Genomic DNA, 12,163 nt, shown 5'->3' with positions numbered 1-12,163 from the left:
AGATTCTTTCTCCAGAAACCCCAGGTCCTGAGCATTCTGGATAACAGGTCCTATACCTGTATCTTGTACTTGATCCCAACTAAGATATAATTAATCCTTATTGGAAGCAAAACCAGCCTATTGGCTTTATTTCATGTTTATATGATTTTCTAGTAGACTTAAGGGATGAAGATCCAAATTACAGAAAAATCCCTTATCTGGAAAACCCCAGGTCCTGAGCATTCTGGATAACAGATCCCATACCTGTACAACAGTATAATATATTTTCTACCCGTTTGTTTCCCATTGGGACAGTCACTGTGTCATTAATTGAATTTAACAAGAATTTTATTGAACATCGGGTGCCTTTAAATTGCTATTTTGGGGATTAAAACCCCGAAATCTGTCGCATTGGCCGTGAGCGTGTTTGCGCCCCCCAAGTGTATGTAAAAAAGTGACCAGAGCTCTCATTGCTGTGATCTTCAGTCCTAATGATCTTTGGATGCTGATGCTAACATGCGGTTGCCTAGCAACCAAGGCAGAATGGAGGGGCTTAGGAAGTCCGGCGAGAGGCCGGGGGGATATCTGAGAGACAGGCTGAGTGTGATGAGAAGTGGGACTGGAAATGTAATGGGTAACTGGAGGGGAGGTAAAGGAACTTAAGTGCAGTTTATAATGGGCCCCAAGGGGCCACACTGCTCAGATCCCAAGCCAAGGAACAGCCTGCACTTTTGCCTTCACTACATCACTACATCCTTCTTTACATGTGGCCTTGGCAGCAAAGCCTCGTTATATTGGATTTTGTCTGTTCAAACCAGAACCAGCACCTCTGCCTTATAAAATAGCAAAGCAGCATGGAATCCGGTGCAGTCTGCAGCATGGAATTGCTCGATACTGCGGATCACTCGTTAGTCTGAAACAATTGGTATTCTGGGTACAGTCCTCTGCTAGAGAACCATGTAACTATGAGCAGCCTGAACAGAACGACCGTAAAAAACCCGAACCCTGTCCCAGAGTGGGGGGGGGCTTTATTAGAGGAACATAAAGGTTATTAACAAAAAGTCCAGCCCAATAATAATGATAAATATTCTATCGCCAGGGAGGTGCAATTTCTGGATTATTGGTGAGTGGAATTAACATGAGGCTCTTGGGCTGAATCATAAAATACACATGAAACCCCTGCAAATCTCTATCTGATTCTACTCACTACTAATTATACTGATGTGTGTGTAATATATAAGTCTGACGTACATGTATAGCAGGTATAGTAGGGAGAGATGGTGCCTATAGTAACAGTGGGATAATAGTCTCTGGGAAGGGAGTGTGACTGTGGGATAGCAGGTATAGTAGGGAGAGATGGTGTCTATAGTAACAGTGGAAAATTTAATCTCTGGGAAGGGAGTGTGACTGTGGATAGCAGGTATAGTAGGAGAGATGGTGCCTATAGTAACAGTGGATAATAGTCTCTGGGAAGGGAGTGGACTGTGGGATAGCAGTATAGTAGGGAGAGATGGTGCTATAGTAACAGTGGTAATAGTCTCTGGGAAGGGAGTGTGACTGTGGGATAGCAGGTATAGTAGGAGAGATGTGTCTATAGTAACAGTGGTAATAGTCTCTGGGCAAGGGAGTGTGACTTGTGGGATAGCAGGTATAGTAGGAGAGATGGTAAGTCTATAGTAACAGTGAGATAATAGTCTCTGGAAGGAGTGATGACTGTGGATAGCAGGCTATAGTAGGAGAAGATGGTTGATCTATAGTAACAGTTGGATAATAGTCATCTCGGGAAGGGAGTGTGACTGTGGATAGCAGGTATAGTAGAGAGAGTGGTGCTATAGTAACACAGTGGATAATAGTCTCTGGGAAAGGGAGTGTGACTGTGGGATTAGCAGGTATAGTAGGGAGAGATGGTGTCTATAGTAACAGTGGATAATAGTCTCTGGGAAGGGAGTGTGACTGTGGGATAGCAGGTATAGTAGGGAGAGATGGTGTCCTATAGTAACAGTGGATAATAGTCTCTGGGAAGGGAGTGTGACTGTGGGATAGCAGGTATAGTAGGGAGAGATGGTGCCTATAGTAACAGTGGATAATAGTCTCTGGGAAGGGAGTGTGACTGTGGGATAGCAGGTATAGTAGGGAGAGATGGTGTCTATAGTAACAGGGGGATAATAGTCTCTGGGAAGGGAGTGTGACTGTGGGATAGCAGGTATAGTAGGGAGAGATGGTGTCTATAGTAACAGTGGATAATAGTCTCTGGGAAGGGAGTGTGACTGTGGGATAGCAGGTATAGTAGGGAGAGATGTCTATATACAGTGGATAATGTCTCTGGAAGGGAGTGTGACTGTGGATAGCAGTATAGTAGGGAGAGATGGTGTCTATAGAACAGTGGATAATAGTTCTGGGAAGGGAGTGTGACTGTGGTGCAGGTATGTAGGGAGGATGGTTCTATAGTAACAGGGGATAATAGTTCTGGAAGGGTGTGACTGTGGGTCAGGTATATAGGGGAGATGGTGTATAGTAACGTGGATAATATCTCTGGAGGGAGTGTGACTGTGGGATAGCAGGTTAGAGGGAAGATGTGTTATAGTACAGTGGATAATATCTCTGGAAGGGAGTGTGCTGTGGATAGCAGGTATAGTAGGGAAGATGTGTCTATAGTAAAGTGGATAATAGCTCTGGGAAGGGAGTGTGACTGTGGGATAGGGTATGTAGGGAGAGATGTGCTATAGTAACAGTGGATATAGTCTCTGGAGGAGTGTGACGTGGTAGAGGTATAGTAGGGAGAGTGGTGTCTAAAAAGTAAGGGAATGTGCTTGGGAGCGGTATAGTAGGGAGAGATGGTGCCTATAGTACGTGATATAGTCTCTGGGAAGGAGTGTGACTGTGGGATAGCAGGTATAGTAGGGAGAGATGGTGCTATAGTAACAGTGGATATAGTCTCTGGGAAGGGAGTGTGCTGTGGGATAGCAGGTATAGTAGGAGAGATGGTTCTATAGTAACAGTGGTAATAGTCTCTGGGAAGGGAGTGTGACTGTGGGATAGCAGGTATAGTAGGGAGAGATGGTGTCTATAGTAACAGTGGATAATAGTCTCTGGAAGGGAGTGTGACTGTGGGATAGCAGGTATAGTAGGGAGAGATGGGCCTATAGTAACAGTGGATAATAGTCTCTGGGAAGGGAGTGTGACTGTGGGATAGCAGGTATAGTAGGGGAGAGATGGTGTCTATAGTAACAGTGGATAATAGTCTCTGGGAAGGGAGTGTGACTGTGGGATAGCAGGTATAGTAGGGAGAGATGGTGTCTATAGTAACAGTGGGATAATAGTCTCTGGGAAGGGAGTGTGACTGTGGGATAGCAGGTATAGTAGGGAGAGATGGTGCCTATAGTAACAGTGGATAATAGTCTCTGGGAAGGGAGTGTGACTGTGGGATAGCAGGTATAGTAGGGAGAGATGGTGTCTATAGTAACAGTGGATAATAGTCTCTGGAAGGGAGTGAGACTGTGGGATAGCAGGTATAGTAGGGAGAGATGGTGTCTATAGTAACAGTGGATAATAGTCTCTGGAAGGGAGTGTGACTGTGGGATAGCAGGTATAGTAGGGAGAGATGGTGCTATAGTAACAGTGGGATAATAGTCTCTGGGAAGGAGTGTGACTGTGGGATAGCAGGTATAGTAGGGAGAGATGGTGCCTATAGTAACAGTGGGTAATAGTCTCTGGAAGGGAGTGTGACTGTGGATAGCAGGTATAGTAGGGAGAGATGGTGCTATAGTAACAGTGGATAATAGTCTCTGGGAAGGGAGTGTGACTGTGGGATAGCAGGTATAGTAGGAGAGATGGTGCCTATAGTAACAGTGGATAATAGTCTCTGGGAAGGGAGTGTGACTGTGGGATAGCAGGTATAGTAGGGAGAGATGGTGCCTATAGTAACAGTGGATAATAGTCTCTGGGAAGGGAGTGTGACTGTGGGATAGCAGGTATAGTAGGGAGAGATGGTGCCTATAGTAACAGTGGATAATAGTCTCTGGGAAGGGAGTGTGACTGTGGGATAGCAGGTATAGTAGGGAGAGATGGTGTCTATAGTAACAGTGGATAATAATCTCTGGGAAGGGAGTGTGACTGTGGATAGCAGGTATAGTAGGAGAGATGGTGCTATAGTAACAGTGGATAATAGTCTCTGGAAGGGAGTGTGACTGTGGGATAGCACGTATAGTAGGGAGAGATGGTGTCTATAGTAACAGTGGTTAATAGTCTCTGGGAAGGGAGTGTGACTGTGGGATAGCAGGTATAGTAGGGAGAGATGTGTCTATAGTAACAGTGGTTAATAGTCTCTGGAAGGGAGTGTGACTGTGGGATAGCAGGTATAGTAGGGAGAGATGGTGTCTATAGTAACAGTGGATAATAGTCTCTGGGAAGGGAGTGAGACTGTGGGATAGCAGGTATAGTAGGGAGAGATGGTGTCTATAGTAACAGTGGATAATAGTCTCTGGGAAGGGAGTGTGACTGTGGGATAGCAGGTATAGTAGGGAGAGATGGTGCCTATAGTAACAGTGGATAATAGTCTCTGGGAAGGGAGTGTGACTGTGGGATAGCAGGTATAGTAGGGAGAGATGGTGTCTATAGTAAAGTGGATAATAGTCTCTGGGAAGGGAGTGTGACTGTGGGATAGCAGGTATAGTAGGGAGAGATGGTGCCTATAGTAACAGTGGATAATAGTCTCTGGGAAGGGAGTGTGACTGTGGGATAGCAGGTATAGTAGGGAGAGATGGTGCCTATAGTAACAGTGGATAATAGTCTCTGGGAAGGGAGTGTGACTGTGGGATAGCAGGTATAGTAGGGAGAGATGGTGTCTATAGTAACAGTGGATAATAATCTCTGGGAAGGGAGTGTGACTGTGGGATAGCAGGTATAGTAGGGAGAGATGGTGTCTATAGTAACAGTGGATAATAATCTCTGGGAAGGGAGTGTGACTGTGGGATAGCAGGTATAGTAGGGAGAGATGGTGCCTATAGTAACAGTGGATAATAGTCTCTGGGAAGGGAGTGTGACTGTGGGATAGCACGTATAGTAGGGAGAGATGGTGTCTATAGTAACAGTGGTTAATAGTCTCTGGGAAGGGAGTGTGACTGTGGGATAGCAGGTATAGTAGGGAGAGATGTGTCTATAGTAACAGTGGTTAATAGTCTCTGGGAAGGGAGTGTGACTGTGGGATAGCAGGTATAGTAGGGAGAGATGGTGTCTATAGTAACAGTGGATAATAGTCTCTGGGAAGGGAGTGAGACTGTGGGATAGCAGGTATAGTAGGGAGAGATGGTGTCTATAGTAACAGTGGATAATAGTCTCTGGGAAGGGAGTGTGACTGTGGGATAGCAGGTATAGTAGGGAGAGATGGTGCCTATAGTAACAGTGGATAATAGTCTCTGGGAAGGGAGTGTGACTGTGGGATAGCAGGTATAGTAGGGAGAGATGGTGTCTATAGTAACAGTGGATAATAGTCTCTGGGAAGGGAGTGTGACTGTGGGATAGCAGGTATAGTAGGGAGAGATGGTGCCTATAGTAACAGTGGATAATAGTCTCTGGGAAGGGAGTGTGACTGTGGGATAGCAGGTATAGTAGGGAGAGATGGTGTCTATAGTAACAGTGGATAATAGTCTCTGGGAAGGGAGTGTGACTGTGGGATAGCAGGTATAGTAGGGAGAGATGGTGCCTATAGTAACAGTGGATAATAGTCTCTGGGAAGGGAGTGTGACTGTGGGATAGCAGGTATAGTAGGGAGAGATGGTGCCTATAGAGCAGGTTGGAGTAATGATGGAAGAAGTAGTTTAGAGAGTAAATGAGGAGACATGTTTGTGCCTATACAGGTCTGTACACGTCTATGATCCCCAGAGAGCTGAGCACAGGGAAACTCTGACTTGTGTTGCTGATTAACCCCATTGACTCTTTACTCACATTCCCTTTTGTCGGTGCCACAATCTCATTGGCTCCCAGTGAAGTCCCTCTAAAGATGAGCTCAGGGGGGAATCGCTGGGAATTGTAGTTTAAAAACACATCTTGTCCTTGACTCACAGCTGGGGCTAATTCCAGGGCACTTTCCATAGGGGCAGTTCATCTATTGTGTGTGCGACGCTCCAATAAAATCAGATCTATTTCCAGTGCAAACAGTTATTAGATACAACAGAAGCAACGGTTGCCAAGTGGAGAACTTGGAAATCTCCTTCGCTCTTTGTGCCGCGCTGCATGGGAAATAAATCTTGGCGTTTTTTTTATTGGCTTGAGAATGGTCTGCCCTTGCGTATACTATATAATTATTATTATTATTTAATATATATATATATATCTACTCATCTCTCTGCATTACATACGCTGGGTGATCATAAACAACATACAAGTCATACGTGAATTATTTCCCTTCATCTTCTTCCCCTTTCCAGCTTTGAAACGGGGGTCACTGACCCCAGCATTCAAAAAAACACCCAAAAACGACTCCTCCGTTAGCCTAGAATTTTATTGTAATTGCTATTTTGTATTCCTTATCTTAGTTTTCTCTCCCCTTATATTTATATCCCAGACATTCAAGCCGTTGGCTGGTCGCTAGGGTCTTTGACTGCTGAAGAACTCGAGAACTTCTGAATAAAAAGCCAAATATTTCAGAAACCTCAAAAAGTGCATCATTCCTGGTGCCAACAGGTGGGCATTAAGGCTCATGGCACAAGAGGAAACCTAACAGAGAGGAGGTGCAAAGTATTATAGAAGCAGACCCTATGGCTGTAGGGATTCTGTTATGAGATGACACTTAGTAGACCGTCCCATTGAGTATGGAAGTGCAGTGCCCACAAGATTGGGCATTGGGTGAAACAACTGGCAGAGGACCATGTTCAAGTTATACCCCTGGTCTCTAAGACAAGACAAGTACATCTTCCATCGATTACCCCTAGTCCTGACCCTTGCCCTTGTCTGTACTTAGGGTTGCCACCTGGCCAGTATTTGCCAAGCCTAACTGGATCACTAGCTAGGGCCGGCACTGTTATTAAAATATACATTGTCCCCAATCCGCTGAGGAACATCTCGTCTAACCACATGCCCGCCTATTTCCTCGCCCAGTCCACCCATTTCCCATCATTTTTTTCCAGCCCCATCCTCCTTTATTTCTTCCAACCCACCTGTTTCCCCATATGTCATAGTCCCACCCCAAATGATGTCACAACCCCACCCACAAGTGACAGAAAGGCCCACCCCCAACCCGAAGGCCGGTAACAGGCAAGTAAAAAGGTGGCAACCCTATCTGTACTTGATCCCATAGGCAGGGCTGGGCCAGGATGGCAGGGTTGCCCTAGACAATAGGTTGCCTGTGTGCTACTCAGCTTTCACACACACCCTTCCTATCTAACATACTGGGATCATTTACTAAGTGCGAAGCAGGGTGCAAAGTCCCAGGGTGCAATCTACTATGTTTTTGTATTTTGCACCCTTCTCTGCAAATTACCGCAGGCAGAATAAAGAGACCTGTGTTCTTCGAATGAATACAAAGCTACCTACATTGGGCAATGCAGTATTCATTAGTTGTGCAAGAAGGGGCATAGAGACATGTGTTCTTTGAATTAATACAGAGCTACCTATGTTGGGCGGTGCAGTATTCATTAGTTGTGCAAGAAGTCACATAGAGATCTGTGCTCTTTAAATAAATACAGAGCTACCTATGTTGGGCAGTGCAGTATTCATTAAGGGTCCAAGAAGGCACATAAAGACCTGTGTTCTTTAAATGAATACAGAGCTACCTATGTTGGGCAGTGCAGTATTTATTAGGGGTTCAAGAAGTCACATGGAGACCTGTGTTCTTTAAATGAATACAGAGCTACTTAAGTTGGGCAGTGCAGTAATTATTAGGGGTGCAAGAAGGCACATGGAGACCTGTGTTCTTTAAATAAATACAGAGCTACCTACAGTGGGCAGTGCAGTATTTATTAGGGGTGCAAGAAGGCACATAGAGACCTGTGTCCTTTAAATGAATACAGAGCTACCTACATTGGGCAGTGCAGTATTCATTAAGGGTGCAAGAAGTCACATGGAGACCTGTGCTCTTTAAATGAATACAGGGCTACCTATGTTGGGCAGTGCAGTATTCATTAAGGGTGCAAGAAGGCGCATAAAGACCTGTTTTCTTTAAATGAATAAAGAGCTACCTACGTTGGGCAGTGCAGTATTCATTATGGGTGCAAGAAGGCACATAAATACCTGTTTTCTTTAAATGAATACAGAGCTACCTACGTTGGGCCGTGCAATATTCATTAGGGGTGCAGGAAGTCACAAGAACACCTGTGTTTTTTAAATGAATACAGAGCAACCTACATTGGGCAGTGCAGTATTCATTAAGGGTGCAAGAAGGCACATAAAGACCTGTTTTCTTTAAATGAATACAGAGCTACCTACATTGGGCAGTGCAGTATTTATTAGGGGTGCAAGAAGGCACATAGGTGTCCCCCTCTTGGCCCCTAACTTGAACGTTATTCAGATGCGCTGGTTAGTGATTATGGAGCCCCACGGCAGGCAGTTAGGAGGGGGCTGGCACTGGTGTTCTGCACATTATAGTTTATTATATTTATTTATAGACATTATAATAATAGTGACATAAGACTAAGAAATCTGCTTCTTGTTTGTATGATATTTTCAATTGCCAATTGCCGTCGCATGGGGACAAAGCAGGTGAAATAAATCTGCGAAGTCCTGGCCATAAATATGCGCATTTTGTCGACACCTGCTTTTAATGAGTCTGCCAGGCCTATAGGTACAGTCGTTACCGTGAATGCTAATTGCGTTCTTAATGATTTGCGTTGGCAACTTCTCCCGGCCCAGCGCAGCTGCACGTTCACAAATCAGACAGATCTGACGCTGATGCGAATACCCTTTAGGGCTGCCTGAGCTGTGACATTACCAATTTCATTTAAGCCTCTCAAAAAAACCAAAACCCCACGCGCGCTCGTCTCCCTTTATGAGAATGCCGCGTCGCTGAGAAAAGCAAATGTTTATGGATCTCAGACTGTCTATTTTTGGACAAGGCAGCGGGAAAGCAGCAGGAATCTGGTGAAGAAGAATGAATAAAGACCATGTAATGCGGTTAAGTGCACCAGAAGAGCTTACACTGTGCGGAGATGGTTGAGATAAGAAATGGAAGCAAAACACTGTTAAATGATTTAATTTTAATTCAAATTCATTTCTCCCCGACAGGCAGGACGATAAGGAAGGGACGCAGGTCGCTCCTCCGCTCACATATATATACGACAAGCTTGCAATCACTTGTGTCTAGCACAGACAGTGCCTGGGTGCCGGGGACCCAACAGCTAAGGTGCTAAAACAACATATAGAGTAGATAATAGAGCACCGTGAGCAGCTGCTAATGCTTGTCCAAGGTCAGAGCTATGTTTGGCTCCACAAGGGGCTCTGGGAAGGCCAGAAATGTCACCTTGATGCACAATAAACAGCCAATGTAAATGAAACAAGGCGCTTCAAGTATTGTCTCTCTTTATATAATCCATAGGACTTAATAAGAATGAGAACATGCAGGGATGTCATTGTCAAAAACCTCTAACCTCTACCCTCCAAGCTGTTGATGGGGTCTACAACTTCAGCGTATTTGGAAATATTATAATGGTGGTGGCCCTAGACATACACTTTTTAGTGGAGGAATGAGGTGTCAGGGTGGATGGTGAAGAAGTGAAGCCTTTGGGCTGGGAGAGGAGAAGAGACTATATGGATGAGCAAAGTGCAAGAAGAAACTAGTGGGAACGAGAGGCTGAAAGGAGGGGAAGAAAAGACATTATATTAATATAAGCATGGAGGAGTTGTGAAGAGCAGGAGAATAGTTATGGAGGAGTATATGGAAGAATATATTGAAATTACACACAAGGGGAGACTGAAGAGGGGAGATACAGAAGCTATGAGTCTGAAAGGTCAGGGATAGAAGGAGTAATAATGTACCGAGGTAGAGAAAAAGAATAGTGTAGGGTTGCATGGAGGAGGTTGCTAAGAGGAAGCAAATGGAATGTGTTAAGCAGAAGAAGAATATTATAAGGGAGAGAGAAGAGGGGAGACTGTATGGAGGAAAGAGAAGGGAAGGTGGGGAAGACTGAGCACAGAGGCCCTGTAATGGGAGAGAGGGGGGGGAATGTAAAGCAGGAAAGATCAAAAGATGGGAGAGACGTTAAACTAATAACTTAAATACAGGGAGTCAATAGAAAATTGGATAATAGAAAAGAGAGATGTAGAAAGAAAAAAGAAACAACAAGATAGAAATAGGACATTAGGAAGGAAGGACAAGGAAAAGAGGACACCTACACTCACTTCCTCACTCCCTACTTTTTGTGTTGTATCTTCCATCTCATTATTTCCATGTCTCTTAATGTTCTTACACTTTTACTCTTCCCTGTCTTCCTTCTGATTACGTCACACAAACACCTCTCTTACCTCTCTTGTCTTCTACTTACTTCACACTATGGTCTCCTTGCAACCTCCTGTCTGACATCTAGTCTTTCTTACATTCTTCCCTATTCTTCTTCTATCATATGTCCCTCTCCCACTTCTCTCTCTTCTTGCATCTTCCCATGTCCAGTCTTTCTCACTTGATAATGCCCCTTCCAAGGGAAGGCAAAAAAGTCTGCTTGATAATGGAACATGTATTACTCCATGACTGGGGATGTAAGGGAGGTTACTGGATCCCACAGCAAAATCATCTCAAGGTCAGATACTTGACATTTTGAATTCATACTGTAGGGCTCCACTAGGTTCTCTACACTCCTTGACCCTCTACCAGCCCCAATACCTTCTTGCCCTGTAATTTCAGCCCTGTCTATAGTGGCAAGTCCTTCTATAAGACTCATCCACATCTCTCCATCTTTCCACAACTTCTATGCTCCCCTCCTACAAATCCATTCACTGTCTTGCAATATCAACTGGAATTTAATTCAGGCTCAACACCAACATTCACGGAACTTGAGGAACTTAAACCTGTTTAAGGAGACCCATCCGACACACCATGAATACTCAAAATAGAACCAGTTCTGTCCTTATGTGTCAGTCTCCAAACCTTTACATTGTATTCAGTTGGCGTTAGGGCCTTTTGGTCCTCCTGTTCTTTGCAGGCCATGTTTGTTATTTTATTCTAAGTTCCTTTTAGTTTTTAAACCCATTCTAAGATGCTATGTTCCTTGCTGGCACTATGTGTGTACATGATCAACTTTATATATGCGATGACCTTGAATTTTTTTGTTTTATTAATATACATCCACCCCATGTCTTGCGAATATCTATTGTACCTAACAGTATAACTCCTTCAGTTTCAATGTTCACACAGTAAAAAAAAGCCCTTTTTGCTCCTAAACCTTAAAGGGACACTGTCATGGGAAAAAAAATTTTTTCAAAATGAATCAGCTAATAGTGCTGCTCCAGCAGAATTCTGCACTGAAATCCATTTCTCAAAAGAGCAAACAGATTTTTTTATATTCAATTTTGAAATCTGACATGGGGCTAGACATTTTGTCAATTTCCCAGCTGCCCCAAGTCATGTGACTTGTGCCTGCACTTAAAGAGAGAAATGCTTTCTGGCAGGCTGCTGTTTTTCCTTCTCAATGTAACTGAATGTGTCTCAGTGGGACATGGGTTTTTACTATTGAGTGCTGTTCTTAGATCTACCAGGCAGCTGTTATCTTGTGTTAGGGAGCTGCTATCTGGTTACCTTCCCATTGTTCTTTTGTTTGGCTGCTGGGGGGGGGAGGGGGGTGATATCACTCCAACTTGCAGTACAGCAGTAAAGAGTGACTGAAGTTTATCAGAGCACAAGTCACATGACTTGGGGCAGCTGGGAAACTGACAATATGTCTAGCCCCATGTCAGATTTCAAAATTGAATATAAAAAAATCTGTTTGCTCTTTTGAGAAATGGATTTCCGTGCAGAATTCTGCTGGAGCAGCACTATTAACTGATTCATTTTGAAAACATTTTTTTTCCCCATGACAGTATCCCTTTAAACCCAACCCATATTCTCCTCTGAGAAGGAGAAGCGCAGTTAACCCTTTCCTTTGCCATTGAGTTTCCCTATTGTTTGTGGTTCTTCAATCAATCAAGACGTTGCATTCCATGCTGGGATGGTGCTGTAACAAGGTTCTTTATAGCATATTGTGTCCGCCAGCGCTCATAAATG

This window comes from Xenopus laevis, chromosome 9_10S (assembly GCF_017654675.1).
Source record: "Xenopus laevis strain J_2021 chromosome 9_10S, Xenopus_laevis_v10.1, whole genome shotgun sequence".
NCBI lineage: Eukaryota > Metazoa > Chordata > Amphibia > Anura > Pipidae > Xenopus > Xenopus laevis.
This window is presented reverse-complemented; position numbering follows the sequence as displayed.